The sequence below is a fragment of the Stegostoma tigrinum genome, chromosome 1, assembly GCF_030684315.1.
Source record: "Stegostoma tigrinum isolate sSteTig4 chromosome 1, sSteTig4.hap1, whole genome shotgun sequence".
In the NCBI taxonomy this organism is placed as follows: Eukaryota; Metazoa; Chordata; class Chondrichthyes; order Orectolobiformes; family Stegostomatidae; genus Stegostoma; species Stegostoma tigrinum.
In genome coordinates this window covers 93,664,435-93,689,714 of record NC_081354.1, presented here as the reverse complement: position 1 = coordinate 93,689,714, position 25,280 = coordinate 93,664,435, and the positions used below count along the sequence as shown (strand labels likewise).

The 25,280-nt window shown below is 43.1% G+C and overlaps 1 long non-coding RNA gene across 1 annotated transcript in view; it reads right to left on the bottom strand.

Moving 5' to 3' along the window:
- The window catches only part of LOC125452304 (uncharacterized), a 168,966-nt gene that overhangs the window by 42,484 nt on the left and 101,202 nt on the right, over nt 1-25,280 (bottom strand). The window contains exon 3 of the long non-coding RNA XR_007247528.2: nt 22,259-22,330. This is a non-coding gene — a long non-coding RNA (uncharacterized LOC125452304). The remainder of the gene's footprint in view (nt 1-22,258; nt 22,331-25,280) is intronic.

The following is a 25,280-nucleotide window of genomic DNA, read 5'->3' as shown; positions in this document are numbered from 1 at the left end:
CATTTAACCTGCTGTAACCTTTGATTTTCTTGCCTAACAGAAATCTATTTACCTGAATAATGACCCTGAATTTATTGTTTTCTACAGCAGAGAGTTTCAAAGTCGCACAACTTTATGAAAGAAAATTTCTTCTTGCCTGTGTCCAAAAAGATGATGCCTAAGGTTTAACTTTATCCTCCTCTTTTTGGAATCCTGCGCAAAACAAAACACCATTCCATGTCTATCTTTGTAAAGACTGTCCCAGACCTTGTAGTACTTCTCAAATAAGCCCTCACTTTTCTAGTTTTCAACAGAAACAAACCTAGACTTTCATAAGAAAATCAAATCAACAATGTAATCATGTTTCCATAACTGAAGAATTTCCACTACTGAGAAGAAAGCAACCTACAGCTTCCTAGTGAAATTAACATCAGGAAAAAGAAGACTCTGATCTATCCAGTCATCAAATGGACACTGATAGTTTGGATATTATATTAAGCTTCATGTTTGATGATCTATTAGATGCTTACAAGGCAAGGTAAAGCTTTGATAGATTTTGATCAAGAATAGTTATCCGATGAATGATTGTATCATGGATTTTAACAGACTATAAAAATTTGCGAAAATCAATTTGGAGATTCAATACTCAATACTTAATTTTAAACTGTTGGATTGTGCTCTGGTCTCTTGACCTTCAGTGGCATTTAACTCTCAGAAGAAGGCTTCTATGTGAATAACACACACCATTTATTGAATGATTGCTATCAAATATAAGAGTTGGCGTTGAGGCTTGAATGTCCCAGTACCACCCATCTGTGTGTTGCACCAACACCTTTGCACCAAAATGAGTACAAGATCTATGCTGTACTGGTGTACTGTAAAAGAAGCAGCTGTTGAAGCAGAAATCCCTTTTGGTTCTTATGATAAAAGGTGAGATAAGCAGCTGCTCTTGTTCGACAAACGCATCTTGGTCGAGTTAAAGGTATCAGCGTCCCCCAGGTGGTCTGATTAACATTTGTTCTAGCTGGTAAAGCTGCCTCTGTTTATACTCCTGGTAAAATAAAGAGCTAAATCCGCAGAGGTTCCACATTGTTGTTACATTGAATAATTCAAAGATGCTAATGAGCAGGAAATTATAACAGTTTAACAAATCCATAGAATAATTAATCATTGAGGCTGAAGGGTGGAATTTTACAGAACTACCAAATACAAAAATATTCTGGAAATCGGAATGATTGAGCCAAATTAAGTAAATTTTTGGTGAATTTTAGTGAAACCATCCAAAGTGTCCAATTGAAATGGAGGCTTGCAGATGGCTCCAGACATGGAGGACTGGTTCAGCAGAAAATTCAAATTCTTAGAAAATTCCTTTGGACTGTCCGACAACAGGGTTTCCGCATGGTCCTCATGTATCCTCCGTCCAAAGTGGAATAACGGGTACATGATTGCTCCAATTGTCTGACTACAGTGCAATAGTGAGTAATGTGGCATTCTGGCCACATGTATCTGCATGAACGACAATAGGCCGTTAACATTTTTAGAATAGGATGACAATATAGTACCTTTTTTTTAAAAAAAGCCTCTTTATGCCATTATAAGATTTCAATCAATGATCTTTAATGTCTAAACTAAATAAAGTTAAAAGTTGACCATTATGATTGTACTGATTACTTTAAGACTCATTTAAAGCTTCTTTACTTCCTCAATCATTCATATGGAGCTTCGATGGTCAAATTGTACCTCCATTTGTGGATTTAGTATTCATTTTCCTTATACCTCATGTATAATCATTTACACGTCGAGAGGTAAGTTTCTTTTTGTTGCAGTACAAGGGTTTAATCTCCTTAGGTACTACTTTGAATTTGTCGAGATTGTCATGTTTCTGTGACCATGAGTATTCAGCTTCTTTATTAGTTCTCATCGGTTTGTTGTGTATGGGCTATATTAAACCAAGGAAACTTTTTAATTTCTTCCTCATTTCTTGGGGTTACATAAGAACATTAGAACACAAGAGATAGGAGCAGGCCATCTGGCCTGTTGTGCCTGCTCTGCGAACGGATTGTCATCTTAAAAAATGGGTGTGACTATTCAAAATCCTGCTTAACTGCCACACAAGTGCACACTTTTAAGGATTTTTTTTCTGGTTTCCAAGTATTCTTAACACCATCATAATCCATCTGTTTATACTTTACTTAGTACCAGCTTTCCTAGCTCGGTTCATGGTTTTACGCAAATGGTACCGATGGTCTTTTTCATCTGTGCCATAGTGCTGAGTATCATCAGATGTGTCAGCCGCTGTCTTGCGTCCGTTTAATTTCTTGTCTACTTGCTGGCAGAAAGCATGCTGGCGCACTAAAAGATGTGAAGGAACAATCCTCAAAACAAAGATTCGTACCATATAAAGATTGTGGTAACAATTGCCAACAATGACATTCGTCATCAAGCTTGACATTCCAGCAGTAATTTCCACCCCTCCCCCCAATCAAACTTGCTGAAATTGTATGCCCGTATCATGGAATGTTTGCAATGCTGGCAGGTCAGTATTTATTGTCCTTCCCTAATTTTCCTTGAACTGAGCAGCTTGCTAGGCCATTTCAGTGGGCAGTGACATTGCTGTGGGTCTGGAATCACAAGTAGATCAGATCAAGCAGATTTAATTCCATAAACGATGTGACGGAATTGGATTTGCTTTTATGGCAAGCAACATTGGTCATGCGGTCTCTTTTGATGCCGACAGGGGCAAGTTCTCCACTCCACTTAAGTCAATGACCAACTCGCAGGAAGTACTACACCTGCCCCCACACCCCCATCCCACGCCCCAAGAAGACTTTCCACATCGAGCAGGTGTTCACCTGCACATCTGCTAATGTGGTATACTGCATCCGCTGTTCCTGTTGTGGCCTCCTCTGCATCGGGGAAACCAAACAGAGGCTTGGGGACCACTTTGCAGAACACCTACCCTCGGTTCACACTAAACAACTGCACCTCCCAGTCGCGAACATTTCAACTCCCCCTCCCATTCCTCAGACAATAAGTCCATGCTGGGCCTCCTGCAGTATCACAACAATGCCCCCCTCTAAGGTTTCAGGAACAGCAAACTCATTCTGCTTGGGAACCCTGCAGCCCAATGGTATCGATGTGGACTTCACAACCTTCAAAATCTCCACTCCCCCTACTGCATCCCAAAACCAGATCAACTCGTCCCCGTCTCCCTAACCTGTCCTTCCTCTCACCTATCTCCTTCTCAAGCCCCACCCCCATCTCCTACCTACAAACCTCATCCCTTCCCCTTGACCTGTCCATCCTCCCTAACTCCCAAGCTACACTCACATTTACTGGCTCCAGGTCTGCCTCTTTGACCTGTCTGTCTGCCTCCTCTCCACCTATCTTCTCCTCTATCCATCTTTGATCCACCTCCCCCCTCTCCATATTTATTTCAGAACCCCCTTCCCCTCCCCCATTTCTGAAGAAGGATCTAGGCCCAAAACGTCAGCCTTCCTGCTCGGCCTGCTGTGTTCATCCAGCTCTACACCTTGTAATCTCCTTCATTTTGCTGACATTGATGGAAAGATTGTTGTCTTTACATCATGATGCTAAGCATTCAATCTCTTTCTTGTTTTCTGTCTCATCATTGTTTGAGATCTGACCGGGAACAACAGTGTCATCAACAAACTTGTAAATGGAGTTGTGGTAGAATTTGGCCACACAGCCATAAGTGTGTAAGGAGTACAGTAGGGGGCTGAGTATGCAGCCTTGGAGAGCCACAGTGTTGAGGATTATGGTGGAGGAAATGTTGTCACCTATTCTTACTGATTGTGGTCTATGAGTCAGGAAGTTAATACTCTAGATATAGAACAGGGAGCTGAGACCCAAGTCTCGGAATTTAAAGACGGGTTTGTTTGGAATCATGGAATTGAAGGTTGAGTTCTCGTCAGTGAGTAGGAGCCTGACATTGGCATCCTTGTTATCCAGGTGTCCTAAGGTTATGTGTAGGGCCAGGGAGATGGCGTCTGCTGTGGACCTGTTTCCCCTGGTAGGTGAATTGTAAAGGATCAAGGCCAATTTGATAGGCCAAAGTTGATGTGAGCTATGACTAATCTCTCAAATCACTTCATAGTTATGGAGGTCAGAGCCATCGAATGGTAGTCATTGAGGTATGCTGCATGATTTTTCTTTGGCACCTGGATAAAGGTGGTCTTCTCAAAGTGGGTAGGGGCTTCAGATCATATTAAGGAGAGGTTAAAGGGGTCCACGAATACTCCCACTGGGATCTGAGTGCACGACCAGGGACTCCATCAGGCCAGTCGTTTTCCATGGGCTCACTATCATAAAGGCCAATCTAATGTCTGCAGTAGTAACTGTGGTTACAGGTGCTTCTGAGGCTGTAGAGATAGATGACATTTTGCACTGACCTTTTGTTCAAACTAAGCATCGAATGCATTGAGCTCATCAGGTAGGGATGTACTATTGCCCACGATTCTGTTCAACTTCACTTTTTAGCTTATTAAGTCGTGTAAGCCTTGTCAAAAATGTCCGTTTGGTTGGTCTGGGCCTCAAGCTTAGTTTGGTATTGCCTCTTGGCATCTCTGATGGCCTTATGAAGCTTGTGCCTGGATTTCCTGTTCAGTAGAGAATGGATCTCCCAGTTATACCGTGGTTCCTAGTTGGGGAACATTCAGATTAACTTCATCGGCACACAGTTTTCTACACACTTACTAATAAAGTCTGTAACAGTAGTGGTTTACTCGTTCAGGTTGACTGCTGAGTTTTTGAATATGGGCCAGTTCACTGACTCCCAATGCCTCAGATTAACACAGCACTACTTTCTGTACTGGGTTCTCATGCTTCAATTTCTGCTTGTAAACTGGGAGGAGGAGCACAACATTGTGATCTGATTTTCCAAAATGTGGGCGGGGGATAGAACAGTATCTTTGGATGTATAGCAATGATTAAGGATGTTTGGACATCTGGCGAGACAGGAGATGTGTTAATGGTATTTTGGTAGCACATTGAGGTTGGCCTGGTTGAAGCCACCATTACGATGGACAAAGTTTCAGATTTTTTGCAATGAGGTTTGCAGTTTTGTATACTTCGTCAAGTGCATTCATCATTTCCACACTGGGCGGGATGTAGACCACTGTCAGGATAATGGAAGTGAACTCATGCAGCAGGTAGTAGGGACAACATTTCACTGTTAAACATTCTGGGTACAGAGAGCAAAAACTTGCCAGGGTTGCCACAACTGACACCAGGAGGTGTTGATTAGGAGCCTGATACCACTGTTACTTATCATGCCGTAAGATACCGAGCAGTCTATTCAGTGAACTGAGAAGCCCTCAGGTTGCGAGACATAGTCAGGTGTATGAGGAATGAGCCATGTCTCTGAAGCAGAGCAAACAGCAGTCCCTCAATTCCCTTTGGTAAGTGAGTCTAGCTTTAATTTCATCTATTTTGTTCTCAATGTTTGCCAGAATATGCTGTGGAGGAGGGTCTTGAAACCTTGAAGTTTCAGTCTCACCTTAAGTCCAGTGCATCTCCCATGTATCCTGACTAAGTGGCTGCTCCTAATTGATTCCGGGTATCAGTGGGGGAGGTCTTCTGTTCTGAGATATAACAGTGTACTCCTGATGGTGTCCTAGGGCCTGCCTTGAGTGTTCCGGGAGTTGGGGGGTGAAGGATCTAACGGCCAGTACGATCAGGTCTCCTCAATGTTGGCCACTATGAGGTCAGCTCTTGATCCCACACCGATCAGGCCTTGGTTCCAGGTTTGCATGAAGACAGGAATTTCGGGCCTTCAAGAAGCCAGATGGCCTCTGGCTTGCAGTTCCAACATCGCCAAGATAAGTAGGTGTGTCCAATGGCATCCAGGGGTCAGTCTCGTTCACAAGGGGTCCGGTAGGGTCTTATGGTCAGTGTAGTCAGATGTCTTCGACGTCGAGTCATCTTGGGGACAGACCATATTCCTGTGTTGGTTGGGCTACAGTTCTGGATTTCCATGAGGATTCTGGGATTGTAGAAAGCTGGTAGTTCCTTGAATCCTGTGGGCTTGGGTTCCAGCATCAACAGTCAGGGCCTAGCCGATCAGAGAATCTTTAAACCTGAGCGTACATTTATGAGGAGTATGTCTGGAAGAATAGTTTTGTTCTGATGATTAGGATCGAGGTATATTGAATGCATTAAGGAGTATGGAAAGAAGGTGGGGAATATAGCATTGTGATCGAGAATCTGCCATGATCATATTGAGTGGTGGAGTAAGCTCTAAAGGACCAATGATTTACCACTGCTCCCAGATTCTGTGTTCCTATAGAGATTTGAAAATCTGCAAAGAACATCAGGAATAGTTATCTGTGATCAGAGATAATGGGAACTGCAGATGCTGGAGAATCCGAGATAACAAAGTGTGGAGCTGGATGAACACAGCAGGACAAGTGGCATCTCAGGAGCACAAAAGCTGACGTTTCAGGCCTAGACCCTTAGGAGCTGGTTTGTATTGTACCTCAACACCAGACCCTTGGAACTTCATTATTTGGCATTGTAGTCATGAAAATATACTTATGAGAGATTTAGGAAAGGTTATTTCTATTTGTGGTCAGTGTGAATAATGAAATTCTTGTCAAATAGGTACATTCCAAATTCTGGTGCAAGAATTTCCCTTTCTATGTTAGAATAGATTTTTCTGAGAGGTCATAAGGACTTTGGAACCAAACATTACTATTTGTCATCGGGCAATAGACATACTCTGAGGCTATTCAGAGTTGCATCTGCTTCCAACGTAGTCAGATTGGAGAGATCATAATTTGAAGAATACATTTGCTGGAAGTTAAAGAATTTTTGCAAGTTTGAAAGCTATAAGACTATTTTTAAAAACTATTTTTAACTACTGAATAATTATAATAAAGTTTCAGGTGAGAAATAGGACTTTAATTGACGGTTCACAAGCTAAACAAATTTTCAAAACTCTTTGTCAGGTGTAGGCTCTTCTCTAACACAAAGTGAATGGAGGATGAGGAGATGCTCTCTTAATATTGGAAGCTCTTCCTAACTTTCAATTTCCCTGACACTTGAGGAGCATCATTTCCAGGATTGTGCAATTGATGTTTTCCAGAGTGTAAACTGCACACAGCTCTGCACATTGGAAGCCAGCCCTGCTTTACCATGACAAAACAACAAATTATAAGTGAGGAAAATCTGTACAGAAGTTATTTCACGCATATAGTAATAAACTCGCATGAATGATCACTATATCATTGAGACCAACTAGTCACTTTTTCTGTGCATGCAATCGTAGTGACATTTAGATGAAATAAATATGCTATGTAAAATAAAATTAACCCAGGAGTATCAAGAAAGGCTTCCTTCAGGTTCTAGGGAGGGATATGCATTTCATACTTATAAAGGCAGGTTAATGTAATAGATTCAAGACTAGATGATGGTTGAATTATTTATGTAGCTATCCTCATTTTTCCAAATGATTGTGCATTTGAACTAATATTTCCCACCCACGCACTGTAGCTGATGTCTGGCAGGAGATGAAAAAGATTCTAATTTAGACGTATTATCAGGGAATTCAATTTTATTCAGAAGCTACCAACTTTCTCTAAAAACAATGAACACTTACTTTAAAAAAATCAATGGAATGATTGAGACACATAGCAGGGAGCTAGGACCAAGTGTTGTTGGTGTACCTGTCGAATCTGACCACACGGGAGTGGGTTATATCGCCCAGGGGAAAAATATGTAGATGAAAAAGGAGGAAGAAGTCGAATGGATCCTTAAGGGAATTCCAGAAATAATATTTAGGGCCACTGAAGAGATGCTGTTCTTGGAAGTACTTTGGTTTTAATTGAATTGGTGAGAGTGGAGTGAAATTTAGTGATGACAGTTCTCCAGAACTGAATGGTTGGAGGTCCTGAGGAATAAAATGTACACAGGAAGAAACAATACCATTTTTGAGTTTAGCTAGAGCCCAACAAGGCATGGATTTTATTTTAATTTGCATTCAAACATTCAACTTAGGACCACTGCGTTGATAAATTAAGTATCTGAAGAGACACTGGCAAATATTTTCATCACTGTTTTCTTAGTAAGTGGCTAGAGTACAAAACTCAGTGTTGTTGAACACATCTAATTTTCAGTAGAATGAGATAAGCAAGTAATTTGCTCAAGCAGTTCATTGCTGAGGGTTTTACGATCACAATATCCCATCAACTCCTTAAGAAATATAAGTGCATTAGAAATATTCTGACTGATATTGGTTTGCTTTTTTGTTGGGAAAGAAACAACTTGCTGTGAAGTAGGCCAGAAACATGTGCAGCAACAGCTGTTAGACCTCTGGCAGGCTCATTAGATTCGAAATGCCTTAAAAGCTTTACTTAGTTATTTAAATGTCACATCTATTCTTTTTACAACTATTAATAAAGAACTGCCCCAGAGATTTTGGTTTAAAGTACACAGCTGGAGGGCAGAGAGAGGCAGGGTAAATGAAACATGTCTATTATTTACTTATATAACTACATGGGTTCTATTTACAGCCTGTAGAAAAGAATGAAACAAAATGTATTTTTCTTAAAATATGCTATTTCATATAATTTAATGAGCTTTTATTTTCATTTTTGTTTGTCATAAATGTACTTTGAGTAAATAGATGCCTGCTAATTGAAGCAAGACACAATTTTGGAAAGGTTTGCAATTATAATTGAGGTTGGCCACATTTGACTTTATGCAAATTAGAAATATTGGAAGTGCTAAATACATTTAAAATTGTCAATATATTTCAAACTGACATCCATTTGTTAGTTAGCCTTCTTTAATATTGTGCTTGGATACTTGATACAAGAGACAACAATTTCCTACCGATTTTTTAAATAACTCACAAGTAAAATTGTGACTTTGTAAGTGAACTGCAGCATCACATCCATTTCTCACTTGCCAGTGTTTTCTAAGTATATTGACCTTCTTCACTTTAGATTCCCTAAACTGAATCCTGGGCATCACTGGCCATGCCAGCATTTATTGCCCATCCCCATGAAAGGATTTTTATCTAACAAAAGATATTAGAAATTCTTTGGTGAATTAAACAAGATGAGTTGGAGGAACAATGGGATGAATCTTACATGGTTTTTAAACAAAATGAGCTGACTGCATCACGTTATTTATTTATGCTGTGTTTCTTGGTGTTTTAATTATAAAGATAATTAAACTTCTCACTTGTGAAGATGACGATATTAAATTTTATACTCTGATTGGTTTTATGAATGGCTGAACTTGATAAAGAAAATCGTGACAATACCCAAACTGAACATCAACAAGCAGAGTTTTGCTGTGTATCACCTAAAGCATTGTTGACAACTGTTTTCAACATTTAACTGATGATTGAAAATAGACTGAACAAAACAATTGTTCAAGCTAATAAAATGTGAGGCTGGATGAACACAGCAGGCCAAGCAGCATCTCAGGAGCACAAAAGCTGACGTTTCAGGCCTAGACCCTTCATCAGAGAGGGGGATGGGGAGAGGGAACTGGAATAAATAGGGAGAGAGGGGGAGGCAGACCGAAGATGGAGAGTAAAGAAGATAGGTGGAGAGAGTATAGGTGGGGAGGTAGGGAGGGGATAGGTCAGTCCAGGGAAGACGGACAGGTCAAGGAGGTGGGATGAGGTTAGTAGGTAGCTGGGGGTGTGGCATGGGGTGGGATGAAGGGATGGATGAGAGGAAGAACCGGTTAGGGAGGCAGAGACAGGTTGGACTGGTTTTGGGATGCAGTGGGTGGGGGGGAAGAGCTGGGATGGTTGTGTGGTGCAGTGGGGGGAGGGGACGAACTGGGCTGGTTTAGGGATGCAGTAGGGGAAGGGGAGATTTTGAAACTGGTGAAGTCCACATTGATACCATTAGGCTGCAGGATTCCCAGGCGGAATATGAGTTGCTGTTCCTGCAACCTTCGGGTGGCATCATTGTGGCACTGCAGGAGGCCCATGATGGACATGTCATCTAGAGAATGGGAGGGGGAGTGGAAATGGTTTGCAACTGGGAGGTGCAGTTGTTTGTTGCGAACTGAGCGGAGGTGTTCTGCAACGCGGTCCCCAAGCCTCCGCTTGGTTTCCCCAATGTAGAGGAAGCCGCACCGGGTACAGTGGATGCAGTATACCACATTGGCAGATGTGCAGGTGAACCTCTGCTTAATGTGGAATGTCATCTTGGGGCCTGGGATAGGGGTGAGGGAGGAGGTGTGGGGACAAGTGTAGCATTTCCTGCGGTTGCAGGGGAAGGTGCCGGGTGTGGTGGGGTTGGAGGGCAGTGTGGAGCGAACAAGGGAGTCACGGAGAGAATGGTCTCTCCGGAAAGCAGACAGGGGAGGGGATGGAAAAATGTCTTGGGTGGTAGGGTCGGATTGTAAATGGCGGAAGTGTCGGAGGATGATGCGTTGTATCCGGAGGTTGGTAGGGTGGTGTGTGAGAACGAGGGGGATCCTCTTAGGGCGGTTGTGGCGGGGGACTGGTCAGGCCTGCAGGACAGGAAGAAGCGGAGGGCCTTGAGGCCATCTCCATGCGGAATGCAGGTGTACAGGGACTGGACGTCCATGGTGAATATGAGGTGTTGGGGGCCAGGGAATTGGAAGCCCTGGAGGAGGTGGAGGGTGTGGGTGGTTTCACGGATGTAGGTGGGGAGTTCCTGGACCAAAGGGGAGAAAATGGAGTCCACATAGGTGGAGATGAGTTCGGTGGGGCAGGAGCAGGCTGAGACGATGGGTCGACCAGGGCAGGCAGGTTTGTGGATTTTGGGAAGGAGATAGAAACGGGCCGTGCGGGGTTGGGGAACAATGAGGTTGGAGGTTGTGGGTGGGAGGCCCCCTGAGGTGATGAGGTCATGAATGGTGTTGGAGATGATGGTTTGGTGCTCGGGTGTGGGGTCATGATCGAGGAGGCGGTAGGAGGTAGTGTCGGAGAGTTGGCGTCTGGCCTCGGCGATGTAGAGGTCAGTGCGCCATACTACCACTGCGCCACCCTTGTCTCCTCCCACTGACTGAGGACGAACGGACAGTCCTTAGCAAGGGGCTCACCTTTGTCCCCCTACAACCACACATCAACGAATACCAGTCATGGTTGGACATAGAGCAGTTTTTCCGCCGTCTTCGCCTCCATGCCTACTTCTTCAACCGGGAACCTAACCCTCCTTCCACTGACCCGTTCACCCGCTTCCAACACAAGTCGTCCTCCTGGACACCACCCCCAGGCCTCCTACCCTCCCTCGACCTCTTCATCTCCAACTGCCGTCGAGACATTAACCGCCTCAACCTCTCCACCCCTCTCACCCACTCCAACCTCTCCCCCGCAGAACGGGCAGCCCTCCGCTCCCTCCGCTCCAACCCCAACCTCACCATCAAACCCGCAGACAAGTATGGCGCACTGACCTCTACATTGCCGAGGCCAGACGCCAACTCTCCGACACCACCTCCTACCGCCTCCTCGATCATGACCCCACACCCGAGCACCAAACCATCATCTCCAACACCATTCATGACCTCATCACCTCAGGGGACCTCCCGCCCACAGCCTCCAACCTCATTGTTCCCCAACCCCGCACGGCCCGTTTCTATCTCCTTCCCAAAATCCACAAACCTGCCTGCCCTGGTCGACCCATCGTCTCAGCCTGCTCCTGCCCCACCGAACTCATCTCCACCTATGTGGACTCCATTTTCTCCCCTTTGGTCCAGGAACTCCCCACCTACATCCGTGAAACCACCCACACCCTCCACCTCCTCCAGGACTTCCAATTCCCTGGCCCCCAACACCTCATATTCACCATGGACGTCCAGTCCCTGTACACCTGCATTCCGCATGGAGATGGCCTCAAGGCCCTCCGCTTCTTCCTGTCCTGCAGGCCTGACCAGTCCCCCTCCACCGACACTCTCATCCGCCTAGCTGAACTCGTCCTCACACTCAACAACTTCTCTTTTGACTCCTCCCACTTCCTACAGACTAAGGGGGTGGCCATGGGCACCCGCATGGGCCCCAGCTATGCCTGCCTCTTTGTAGGTTACGTGGAGCAGTCCCTCTTCCGCACCTACACAGGCCCCAAACACCACCTCTTCCTCCGGTACATTGATGGCTGTATCGGCGCCGCCTCTTGCTCCCCAGAGGAGCTCGAACAGTTCATCCACTTCACCAACACCTTCCACCCCAACCTTCAGTTCACCTGGGCCATCTCCAGCACATCCCTCACCTTCCTGGACCTCTCAGTCTCCATCTCAGGCAACCAGCTTGTAACTGATGTCCATTTCAAGCCCACCGACTCCCACAGCTACCTAGAATACACCTCCTCCCACCCACCCTCCTGCAAAAATTCCATCCCCTATTCCCAATTCCTCTGCCTCCGCCGCATCTGCTCCCACGATAAGACATTCCACTCCCGCACATCCCAGATGTCCAAGTTCTTCAAGGACCGCAACTTTCACCCCACAGTGGTCGAGAACGCCCTTGACGCGTCTCCCGTATTTCCCGCAACACATCCCTCAAACCCCGCCCCCGCCACAACCGCCCTAAGAGGATCCCCCTCGTTCTCACACACCACCCTACCAACCTCCGGATACAACGCATCATCCTCCGACACTTCCGCCATTTACAATCCGACCCCACCACCCAAGACATTTTTCCATCCCCTCCCCCGTCTGCTTTCCGGAGAGACCATTCTCTCCGTGACTCCCTTGTTCGCTCCACACTGCCCTCCAACCCCACCACACCCGGCACCTTCCCCTGCAACCGCAGGAAATGCTACACTTGTCCCTACACCTCCTCCCTCACCCCTATCCCAGGCCCCAAGATGACATTCCGCATTAAGCAGAGGTTCACCTGCACATCTGCCAATGTGGTATACTGCATCCACTGTACCCGGTGCGGCTTCCTCTACATTGGGGAAACCAAGCGGAGGCTTGGGGACCGCGTTGCAGAACACTTCCGCTCAGTTCGCAACAAACAACTGCACCTCCCAGTTGCAAACCATTTCCACTCCCCCTCCCATTCTCTAGATGACATGTCCATCATGGGCCTCCTGCACTGCCACAATGATGCCACCCGAAGGTTGCAGGAACAGCAACTCATATTCCGCCTGGGAACCCTGCAGCCATATGGTATCAATGTGGACTTCACCAGTTTCAAAATCTCCCCTTCCCCTACTGCATCCCTAAACCAGCCCAGTTCGTCCCCTCCCCCCACTGCACCACACAACCAGCCCAGCTCTTCCCCCCCCAACCCACTGCATCCCAAAACCAGTCCAACCTGTCTCTGCCTCCCTAACCGGTTCTCCCTCTCACCCAGCCCTTCCTCCCACCCCAAGCCGCATCCCCAGCTACCTACTAACCTCATCCCACCTCCTTGACCAGTCCGTCTTCCCTGGACTGACCTATCCCCTCCCTACCTCCCCACCTATACTCTCTCCACCTATCTTCTTTACTCTCCATCTTCGGCCCGCCTCCCCCTCGCTCCCTATTTATTCCAGTTCCCTCTCCCCATCCCCCTCTCTGATGAAGGGTCTAGGCCCGAAACGTCAGCTTTTGTGCTCCTGAGATGCTGCTTGGCCTGCTGTGTTCATCCAGCCTCACATTTTATTATCTTGGAATTCTCCAGCATCTGCAGTTCCCATTATCTCTGAATTGTTCAAGCTAGTTTTTTTGTGAATGGGAAAGGATTGTAATTTGTACCTAATTAAATGCATGCTATCATTGTAGACATTCATGCACATGGCTAGATCCGGAGCTCGATCTTCAGCACTACAGCCAGGTGTTTTGAGGCCTACTGTTTTAGATATGTCTAGTGCATTCAATATTTACTGATATTATGTTGAGTCAATCAAATTATCTGAAATGAAGCATCTATGATGTCAGGAACCTTAGGGGCTGGCTAGTTAGCCCGTCCATTTAAGATATTTGCAGCACTTCCAATTTCATGAGTTAGGAAATGTTATCTCTGACAATGGAGATACTGATGGAGCCTCCTTCACGTAATTATGTTTGGTCACCTAGCGATTGTGATAGGATGTAATAGGATTGCTGAGCTTTAATCTGAATCATTGGCTATGGAGTACCGAACTCCCTCCATGATGTGTTTCATCTGCTGTTTAGAATGCAAGTAGTGCAGTGTTGAAGCCTTCCCAGTTTCCCAATTCATTTTAGATATGCCTGATGGTATGCTTTCCTACATTCCTCATTGAATCAAACTTGATGCTAACTGTACCATGAAGGATGCTTTGGGCCATGCAGTTATGAACTGTGGAGTAATATAATATTGATGCTGTTGATGGCTCACAATATCTCAATGGCCAGGTTTGAGCTCCTAAGTGAAAACAGAAAGAACTGTGGATGTTTTAAAAATCAGAAATTGCTGGAAATGCTCAGCAGGTTAGGCAGCATCAGTTCTGAGGAAAAGCCACTCAACTTGAAACATTAACTCTGATTTCTTTCCACAGATGCTGGCAGACCTGCTGAACTTTACCAACAATTTCTGTTTTCATTTTTGAGCTGCTGGACCTTTCCAAAAAGAAATTTTATTTAACATGGTAATAATTTTCTACAAGATAGTGGCATTTCATCTTTGCAAGGATTGTGTGATACGCTCTACCGATAAATAAATACCAATGGGCACGCATTGTGGCAGGTGGATTGGTAAGGCAAGTTCAAGTTTATTTTTCCTCTGGTCATCTAACACAAACCAAGTCAGGTGATTTTATCCTTCAGAATTTTGGAAGCTTGGGCAGTAGTTGTGCTAACAAGCCAGGAGCTCCCCACCCAGAGTGCATTCTGTACTATTATTGCCCTCAGTGTGTCTTCCAGTGTACGTTAACATTAAAAAGTACAAAGTCATCAATTGAAGAAAAGTGATGGGTGGTGATCATTTTTAACCCAATTGGAGTGCCGACTGCATGAAACACAGAATCAATATTGATGTTACCCAGGGCTATTCATTTCTGACCATTTGTTACTTGACTGCTGTTTCTGGTGTGTTGTTCTGCCAGTGGAACAAGAAAGACCCTAGAAGTGGTGATGAACATGCCTAGGATTTCTGCTGAAAAAATACAATTCTGGGTATGTGGATATTTCTGGATGATGGTTGACTGGTCTGGAGGACAACTCTACCAATTCCATCTCAAGATCCCATTTGTAAGTGAGGTGGATTTTGCAGGGTCCCACTGAGCTGGGCATGTCATGCCCAATGCCTCGGTCAATGCTCAGTCTTATACATGTGTTGCTTTATTATAGCAATTTAGTACAACCGAGTGCCAGGCTTGCCAGTTCAAAGGACATGTTGTGGTGGGTAAGGAGACATATATAGGCCAACAGATTGGCTAGGTTACCAGATTTCCTTCCCTGAAAGGAATTAATGAATACAAATTCCTCACCAGCTGATGTAGGGCTTTAGTTCATTAACATTTTTTTGATATAGTTAATCCAAGCTTTTGGTTTGTTTATCCAGTATATTTACCACTACACTAAAAATCTAGATTTTTATCTGTGAAATAGTTGGATATATAGGGAATAAGTGCTGGATATTTAATCCTAGTTTCTCTTCAGTGTTGGCTGCTTTTCGGACTGAGCATGCTGATACTACTACATCAGAAAATAATGTTAGAAGGGGAAAATAGCATAAAAGAAGCTTGAATCAAAGCTCTTTATCTGACTGAATGCATTACTGGGAACCAGATGAGCAAAACTGATATGTCATATGGAAATAAATGTGTATATTTTGATCATAAATACAGAGACATGTTTGTATTGTGACCAAGCACGGAAACTGAACACTCGAGTACTTGACATTTTGCAAAGCTAGAACGAAAACAAATTAAAGCATGCTTTGTTAGTGAAAAATGAGATCAGAAGAGTGGTGAGAAACTATCTTGGGGGTTGTGTAAATCAAGACCTGGAATCAGTTTGGGCAATGACAACTAGCAAGGAAAAGAACAGAGCTAGAGTAATGGATGATTTTCAGGTTGCCAAACTATAACTTGCACAGTGACAGGAATCAGAGCTGGGGGCTCCAATTAATTATAACATGCATTAATGATGAGGATGAAAGGACAAAGTGTATTGTCACCAAATCTTTTGATGCCACAAAGATAGACATACGAGAAACCAAGTTGTGACAAAGCCACATAAGCCAAGGTTTTTGATAAATTAAGATTACTCAGGAGATCTTTAAAAATGGCATGTGGGATCTGAATGTAGTTTTGGTACATTGGAAGGTGGTAAATGCAACCCCCAACGTTTAAAAATGAAGGGACAGAGAACTAGAGATTAGTTAGTTTAACTAGTGGGGCTTAGTTTAGTTGGCTGGATGATTTGTGAAACAGTGATGCGAACAGCATGGGTTCAATTCCTGCACCAACTGAGGTTTCCATGAAGGACTCTCCTTGTCATCCTTTCCCCTTGCCTGAAATGCGGTGGCCTTCAGGTTCAATCTTCATCGTCTTTTTATAATGAAGGAGCAACCCTATGAATCATAGAATCCCTACAATGTGAAAGCAGGCCATTTGGCCCATTCAGTCCACATTGATCTGCCAAAGAGTATTCCACTCAGACCCACTCCCCTACCTTGTCCCCCAAACCCTTCATTTCCCCTGGGTAGTCTACCTAACCTATATATTTCTGAACATTATGGACAATTTAGCATGGCCAATCCACTTAACCTGTACATCTTTGAACTGGTATGATTATAGTGACGACTTGAGTTTAACTAGTTACAGTAAAGTGATAACCTAGTATTATATTTTAATAATATAGTCTACTTAAACATGCAGGAGATCAAAAAGTGGATTTATGAAAGAAATCATTTGACAAATTTGGAGGTTTTTTGGGGGGCTTAGGTATTATAATAGATGAGAGAATCTGCGGATGTGGTGCGTTTGGATTTTTAGCAAGCTTTTGATAAAGTCCTACATAAGAGGCTGGTGTGTAAGGTTTGGTGCTACATGCTGGCAAATATTGAGAACTGGTTAGCAGACAAAAAAGGGTAGAAATAAACAGATCTCTTTCACAATGGAAAGTGATAACCAGTGGGGTATCACAAGTATCAGTACTCCAGCTGTTCACAAACTATAAATCAATGAATTGGATGAAGGAATCAAATATAATATTTCCAAATATGTTGATGACTCAAAACTAGAAGGAATTATCAAAGAGGATCCAAGGCAATTTGTGCAAATTGAGTGAATGGATATCCACATAGATGGTACATAGCATGGATAAGTATGAAATTATCCATTTTAGTGTTACAGGTGGTAGATTGTAATTAAATGGTGATAGAATATACAAAGGAACTTGGATTTCTTCATTCATGAGTCAGTGAAAGCAAGAATGCAGGTGCAGCAAACAGTGTCAAAGGCAATTTGTACACTGGTTATCAATGTCAGGGGATTTGTTTACAGAGCAAGGTTGTCTTGCTCAAGTTGTACAGTGCCTTGGTGAGGCCATAACCAGAGTACTGTGCACAGTTTTGGACTCTACCCAGGGAAAGCTATATTTGTCATAGAGGAAGGACAGAAATGTTCACCATGCTGATTTCAGGTTTGTCATAGAAGGAGAGAATGGATTGACTAGGCCTGCATTCACTGGACTTTTGATGAATAAGTCAGAATGTCATTGAAACAAAATTCCAAAAGGATTGGAAAGACTGGATTTGCCCATAACTTGTCCTTTCCCCATAGCTCTTGATACCCATACTGATCAACAATCTGTCCATGTTTGCCTTAAATATACACAAGGACTAAGTACTTTGTTCCCTGCCCATAACACTCTGGTGAGGAGTTCCAAAGACACACAACCTTCTGAGAGAAGTTCTTCCTCATCCCTGTCTTAAATTCATGCCCTTTAAATCTGAAACCTTTGGGTCCTTGATTCTTCCATGAAGGAAGCATTCAGCATTTACCCTGTCAAAGCCCTTAGGAATCCAATAAGTTTCAATAACAAACTGCCTTTCTTCTAACCTCCAGCATGTCGTCTCCTAATCTGTCTAACCTTCGTTCATGAGACAGTTCCTCCATACCGGAGATCATCCTGGTGAAACATCTGACTTGTTTCCAATGAAACAATATATTTTTAGATAAAAGATATCAAAGCTGCTAATAATATTCCTTCTGCAGTTGCTGTAAGGTTCTCTGCTCTTATAATCTAATTCCTTGATCTACTTTCAATATGAACAACTTCACATTACACTATTTGCCAACATTTTGCCCACTTACTTGACCTATCAATATATTTCTGCAAACAGAATCCCTCTTGAGACTGACCTTTCCCCACTCACTGTATAAGGATGTTGCCCAGGGTGGGCAATTTCAAAACTAGAAGGCATGATTTTAAGATGAGAGGATAAAGGTTTAAAAGGGATCTGAAGGGTAACTTTTTCATACAGATGGTAGTTTATTCTTGGAATGAACTGCCAGAGGAAGTGATTAATGCAGGTACAGTTACTACATTTAGAAGATATTTGGTCAAGGATATGAATCAGACATGTTCAGAGGAATATGGGCCAAATGCAGGCAAGTGGGACTAATTTAGTTTGGGAAACTTGGTTGGCAAGGACGTTTTGGACCACAAGGGCCTGTTTCCATGCTAGAGGATGACCCTAAACATTTAATGTTTCTCCTCTATCCACTCTGGTTGAGACTTCTTTGAAACACTTGAATAAATTAGACGTTATTTTCCTTTGATGAAGCCATGCTGACTCTCCTTGATTAGATAATGAATATATAAATGTCCTGCTATTACTTCCTTAATAATTGATTCCAATATTTTTCCAACAATAGATGCTAGACTAATCACCAAATAGTTATACACTTCTTTCATCCCTCTTTTTTGAATATAGTACTTCCCCAGAATCCAAGGATTTTTGGGAAATTATAAATCAAAGCATCTACTAATTCTGTAGCTACCTCCTTTAGGTAGAAACCTAGAATGCAAGCCATTAGGGCCAAGGGATTTATCTGCTGTTAACCCCATTAGTCTGTCAAATACTACTTTTCCAGTGATGGCATTGGTGGTTAATTCCTTGCCCATATTCTTTAGTGTTAATGGGATATTCAAAGTATCTTCCACTGTGAAGACTGATGCCAGACATCTGTTTAGCTCCTCTGCCATTTCCTTGTTCCCCATAACTGTCTCCCTAGATATGGGAGATGGTGGTGCTTTAAGGAGGCATGTCTTCTAGTCTAGACTGCTTTGCAGAACATTTATGTTCTATTCACAAAAAAGTCCCTGAACTACCTGTTGCCGGCCACTTTAATGCACCACCCTGCTCCCTGGCCAACTTCTGTCTCTGGCTTGCTGCAGTGCTCAGAGGATCCCAACGCAAGCTGGGGGAACAACACCTAATTTTCCACTTGGGGATCCTATAGCCCTCCGGTGTCAATATTGAGTTCAATAATTTTAGGGTCTAAACTCTCCCGTGTCCCAGCCCCCCCACCCCACACACCAGGCCTTGTTACCACGGCCTGCCATCACACACCCCCTATTGTTAGTCACTAACAGTCCCCATTAACCACTATTTACCCTCCCAGCCTGATCGTTAGCAACTCCTTTCTGTCTAACTTCCTTTCTCTTTGGGCTCTGCCCTATTGTTTACTCCCTGCCCCACCCCACCATATTTTCTGCATATAAAAACAATGTTTCCCTGGCCACGATCAGTTCTGAGGAAGGGCCACCAGACCCGAAACGTTAGCTCTTTCTTCCTTCACAGATGCTGCTAGACCTGCTGAGCTTTTCCAGAAACTGTTTTGGTATCTTCTCATCTGGTCAGATTTCCAATTAGACTTTATCCACCTTGTCCATGCTAGTCTGGCCCATAGATATCAGAAGTAATGACTAGAAATAGAAAGTAGATCAAGTAATGTATAGGAAAATGTTAGGTTAACCAATTTTTTTGGGTAAGAATAGCAAAGCAAGATGTTACAAGCTCCTCTGTACATGACTTAGAAAAGGTGAGCATATAAATACAGCAAGTAGTTTGGAAGGAAAATGAAATGGGATGTTGGCCTTTAAATCAAGAGTGATTAGAGTATAAAAATAGCAAAGTCGTACAACGACTATACAGTGTATTGATGAGATTGGACCAAGAGTATCAAGTACGGATTTGGTCTTCATGCTTTAGGAAGAATGTAATTGCATTGTTTAAAAAAAATCCTTCAGCTGCCTTCATGAGTCAAATTTGAGCAAGCAGGGCTGAAAGAAAGGAATGAGGCCTGGTTCACACTTCAAAGGCATTTAACCCAATATTAAGCCTTGAATGTTGTGCAGTGCCTAGTATGATAAGGTGTTGTCTCTCCAGGCTATGCTGAGATAGTGCTGCAGCATGCCAAGAACGGACAAACAGACAGATGAGCAGTACTCTATTTAAAATCACCAGTTACAGGAAAATTGGGGTCATGCTTGCACACAGATTGGAGAGCAAAGCAGTCTCCCAGTCTACATTTCAGGGTCACCAGACCGGAGACATGAATTCTGTTTTCTCCTTCACAGATGCTGCCAGACCTGCTGAGCTTTGAGCAACTTTGTTTTTGTTCGTGATTTACAGCATCCACAGTTCTTTTGGCTTTTAATCAAATGATATATTGGTAGGATTAAAAATTTCTAGGCAGCCTGTTCTCACAGACAAATCTTGGGAGAACTTCCCAAAGTGGAACAAATAAAATGACTAATTAAAAAAGTGTAAGCAATGGGAATCATTCAGTAAAAGAGGGAACTATTATTAAATCTGAGCTATAAATCCCAAATAGTGACAACACAGAAAAGGTGGGAACCTTCTTTTCTTTATTTAAAAAAAACTTTATTTCTAGAATGTACAAAAAAAACATATTTACACACCTACCCAAATCATGCTAGCCGCTCCATGTTACCTGGGGGGTATGTACACCAACCGAAAGAAAAAAGCAAAACTAAGAAAAAATGCTGACAGTCAACTCCCCGCAGGCCCCCTGACCAATTGGGGGAAGGAGCCAGCTCAGCCCAGTTCAGATAGGGCCCCTTTTCCTATTCTGGATGAGGGGTCTCATATGGTGGTCTTTCCACACCGCACCTTGGCAGTGGCTGCCCCAAACTTTAGCGCGTCCCTCAGTACGTAGTCCTGGACCTTGGAGTGCACCAGTCTGCAACACTGTTGGGGTTAGTTCTTTCAGCTGGAAGACCAGCAAGTTGCGGGCAGACCAAAGAGTGCCTTTCACCACATTGATGGTGAAAAGGTGGGAATCTTCTACTTCAACTGGGAATGTCTGTAATCTCCCATTTTGGGTGAAACATGCAGGAAAATTGCTTACAGGATAGCAGCAAAGAGCAGAGCTGCTATGGCTGCACAATAGAAGTCTTTTAAGCAAGTCAAATATATAATTACATTAGGAAATCAGGCCATCAGAAATCATATTGGCAGAAGTCTTTGTTTTAGAAATAGGTTAAATAGAACATAGAATTGGGTATTAGGTAGAAATTTGAGACATGGAAATTAGATTTGCATTGGATACAAAGTCAAGCTGAGCAAGTACATGTAATTCTGCCTAAAACTATGAGGATATCCAATGAAGTAGAGCATCCATGACAAGGACTAAAAGAATCAATTGGTACTTTTGAAGAAGTACAGAGAGATTTGACAGTTACTTGAACCTCAAAACTCGTAACATTTACAAAAATAGCAAGATTTAATCAAATGGTTTAGCATCCAGGGGCAATTCAGATAATGTCATTATTTCTGCAGGTTAGTGGAGAATAGGACTTAAGTCAAACTTCATAAAGAACAGATTCGTTGTGGGAATTGCTGAAGAGTCTCTCGGACTATTAAGAACAGGGAACAGAACTAGATCATTTAGCTTACCATATCTGTCCTGCTACTAAATATGATCATGGCTGATTGCTCACTGCTTTTTACCCACCTCTATCCCCATAAGCGTCTACATGACAGCTAATCAGAAATCTATCAACCTCTATTTTAAACATAATCAAAGGCTAAATTTTCATAGCCCACTGTGGTAGTGGAATTCCAAAATGTTCACATACCTGTGTAAAACAAATTCTCATCTTGAACCTGAATGACATTCTCCTTATTTTCAAATTGTGTCCTGAATATTAACTCCCCATCCTTGGAGAAACAGCTGACCTACATCTATGCTGCCCATATCTTTAAAACCTTTGAGAATACAACCACACTTTGCCAAATCTCTCTTCATAAGACAGTCCCATCATCCCATGAACAAATCTGGTGAACTCCATCTAAGGATAATAATATCCTTCCTAAGACAAGGAGACCAAAGCCACTTACATTATTGGAGGTGTGGTCTGACAGCATCTAGACAGTGGAAGAAAGACTTCTCTACTCCTGTGCTTGATTCCTCTGGAATAAAGACAAACATTCCATGAGCTTTCCCAGCAGAAAATAAGCTCTCTGTTAAGAAGAGCTGAGATGAGAAATAACTATTCAGCTTTGTGAAGTTGTATGCCCTTGTAACAATATGCACAGCAAGTGACTCAACACTCCATCAGAATGTATCCTTCCTTCTATTCCTTAGAATAGCTAATTTAAGTTATGATTTGGTAGTTTCCATCCTGTTTCTGATTTCTACTGAAACTTCTTTTTTCTAATCCTGTTTTGCAGTTCAGTATCTTGGGACTACAATACTCCTGTGGAAAGAGAAATGAAGACTGGGAAACCACTCAACCTCATTATTCCATATTATAGAGGAGGGCTACAAATTGCTTTTGAAAGCTATTCATTTGCGCTTTTTCACCCCATTTGTATGGGACGTAATCTTTAGCCAAGAGATTTCCGCGGATAAAATGAAACAAAAAACTTTAAAACAAAGCTTTTAACTTAAAGTTTGTTGTTATGTACAAGGTAATGATTGAATTCCGTTTTGACATTCAAATTTAAATATTTATTCCAATGCCAGCACGTCTGGCAGTATATGCTGTGTCCATTAGTGCGTGATTGCTTAGCGATAATGATGGCCCTGAATATTTCTTCCAAAAATAAAAAATCTCAATTCTGATTAATAAGTCTATAGGAAGTCTTGCCTTTAAAAAAATCTGAAGTTGCTGCAGCGCATGACTCAATTCCCAAATAATAATGATTATTCACTGCCAAATAATAATGATTATACAGTGCCTTTGTGCCAGCGCATGAGACTTTTCTATTTTAACCTCAAGAAAAATTCAAAATGTTATGCTCCATTTTTTCCTGCCACCAGTGTAACAAGCTCACACTTACTTGTCTGTCACATCCAGTCTGACACCACCATGCAAACTAAAACAACAAATGTCAGTTCATGACCACAGACAGAATGAGAGTTCAGTGATTCATGCACACTGCAATGTACATGCAGCTGCAATATTGATCAGATCAATAACTGTTTCATAAGTACAGAAGACTTAAATATGGCAAAAACAAAAAAACGCAAGAATAGGGCAAAAACATAATCCTCTCCATTTTAGTAAAACGAGTCTAGAAACCAGCTGACCAGAAAATGTCAATTAGGGAGAACAAAATTAGATTAACAGAAATTTGCAGACATTTTTAAAAAGGAATTTTCAGTAAGCTGTTTTCCTTACCATGTTTAGTAGATCATGTACAGAAAACTAACAAGGTATCATTCCTTACTAATTTATTTTTGATAAGATATGATATATCATTGGTAAAATAAATTCAACTTTATTGAAATGTGACATGTTTGGGAATGGTTACGTTATTAAGTACTTTGACAACGCTTATAAAATTTACAAGTTAGGATATTTCATTCTCACATTCGTTAATTTCTCCCTTTTAAGCTTGGTGATAATATAATGCAAAGAGCCAGCAGAACAGGAAATATTGGCCCAGATTTCCTAGGCAAAGATATAGCAGCACTTCTCATTAGTTTTGATGATAACTGCCTATAATGATATAGCAACCTCTAGAGCATGGATTTCACCTTTTTTGTTGTTACTTCTTTGAATGCCAGCTCAACAGGATTGCTGGCATTCAGCAATAGTGATGTTAACTAATTGGTTAAGAGCTGATCACATTGAAACATGTTTCAACCAAATTATGAAGGAAGAAGCAGATTTTTTATTTTAGGAGATGCAAGAGCTGCAGATGCAGGGTCAAAAACCATAGAGTGTAGAGCTGGAGGAACACAGCAGGCCAGAGGAGCAGGAAAGTTGACTTTTCAGGTCGGGACACTTCTTCAGAAAAATGATTTTATTGTTTGTTTTTTAAGTTTCAGAACAACAAAATAAAGATAAGTAGGGAGATTAAGATGGAAACAAAGCACCAAACCATCATCTCCAATACCATCCATGACCTCATCACATCAGGGGATCTCCCACCCACAGCCTCCAACCTCATTGTTCCCCAACCCCACACCGCCTGCTTCAATCTCCTTCCCAAAATCCACAAACCCACTGCCCTGGCCAACCTATTGTCTCCGCCTGCTCCTGCCCCACCGAGCTCATCTCCACCTATCTGGACTCCATTTTCTCCCCCCTTCGTCCAGGAACTCCCCATATAGGTCCTTGACACCACCCACACCCTCCACCTTCTTCAGAACTTCCAATTCACTGGCCCACAACACCTCATTTTCACTATGGGCACCTAGTCCCTATACACCTGTGTTCTTCATGCAGATGGCCTCAAGGCCCTCCGCTTCTTCCTGATCCACAGGCCTGACCAGACCCCTCCACCGACACCCTCATCCGCCTAGCCGGACTCATCCTCACCCTCAACAATGTCTCTTTCAATTCCTCCCACTTCCTACAGACAAAGGGGTGGTCATGGGCACCTGCATGGGCCCAAGCTATACCTACCTCTTTAGGTTATGTGGAGCTGTCCCTCTTCCACACCTACACTGGCCCCAAACCACACCTCTTCCTCTGTTACAATGGAGGACTGCATTGAGTTCCTCTTGGGAGGAAGAGGTGACGCCAAACAGTTCATCCACTTCAACACCTTCCACCCAAACCTCAAGTTCGTCATCTCGAACACATACCTCCCTGTCTCCATCTTAGGCAACCAGCTAGAAACTGATGTCCACTTCAAGCCCACCGACTCCCACAGCTACCTAAAATACACTTCCTTGCACCCACCCCCCTCAAAAAGTCCATCCCTATTCCCAATTCCTTCACCTCTGCCCCCAGGATTAAGCATTTGACTCCCCCCACCACCCCCCCCCTCCCCTGCAGTGGTCAAGAACGCCCTTGACCTTGTCACCCACATTTCCTGCAACACATCCCTCACACCTCGCCCCCGCAACAACTGCCCTAAGAGAATCCCCCTCGTCCTCACATACCACCCCACCAACCTTTGGAGA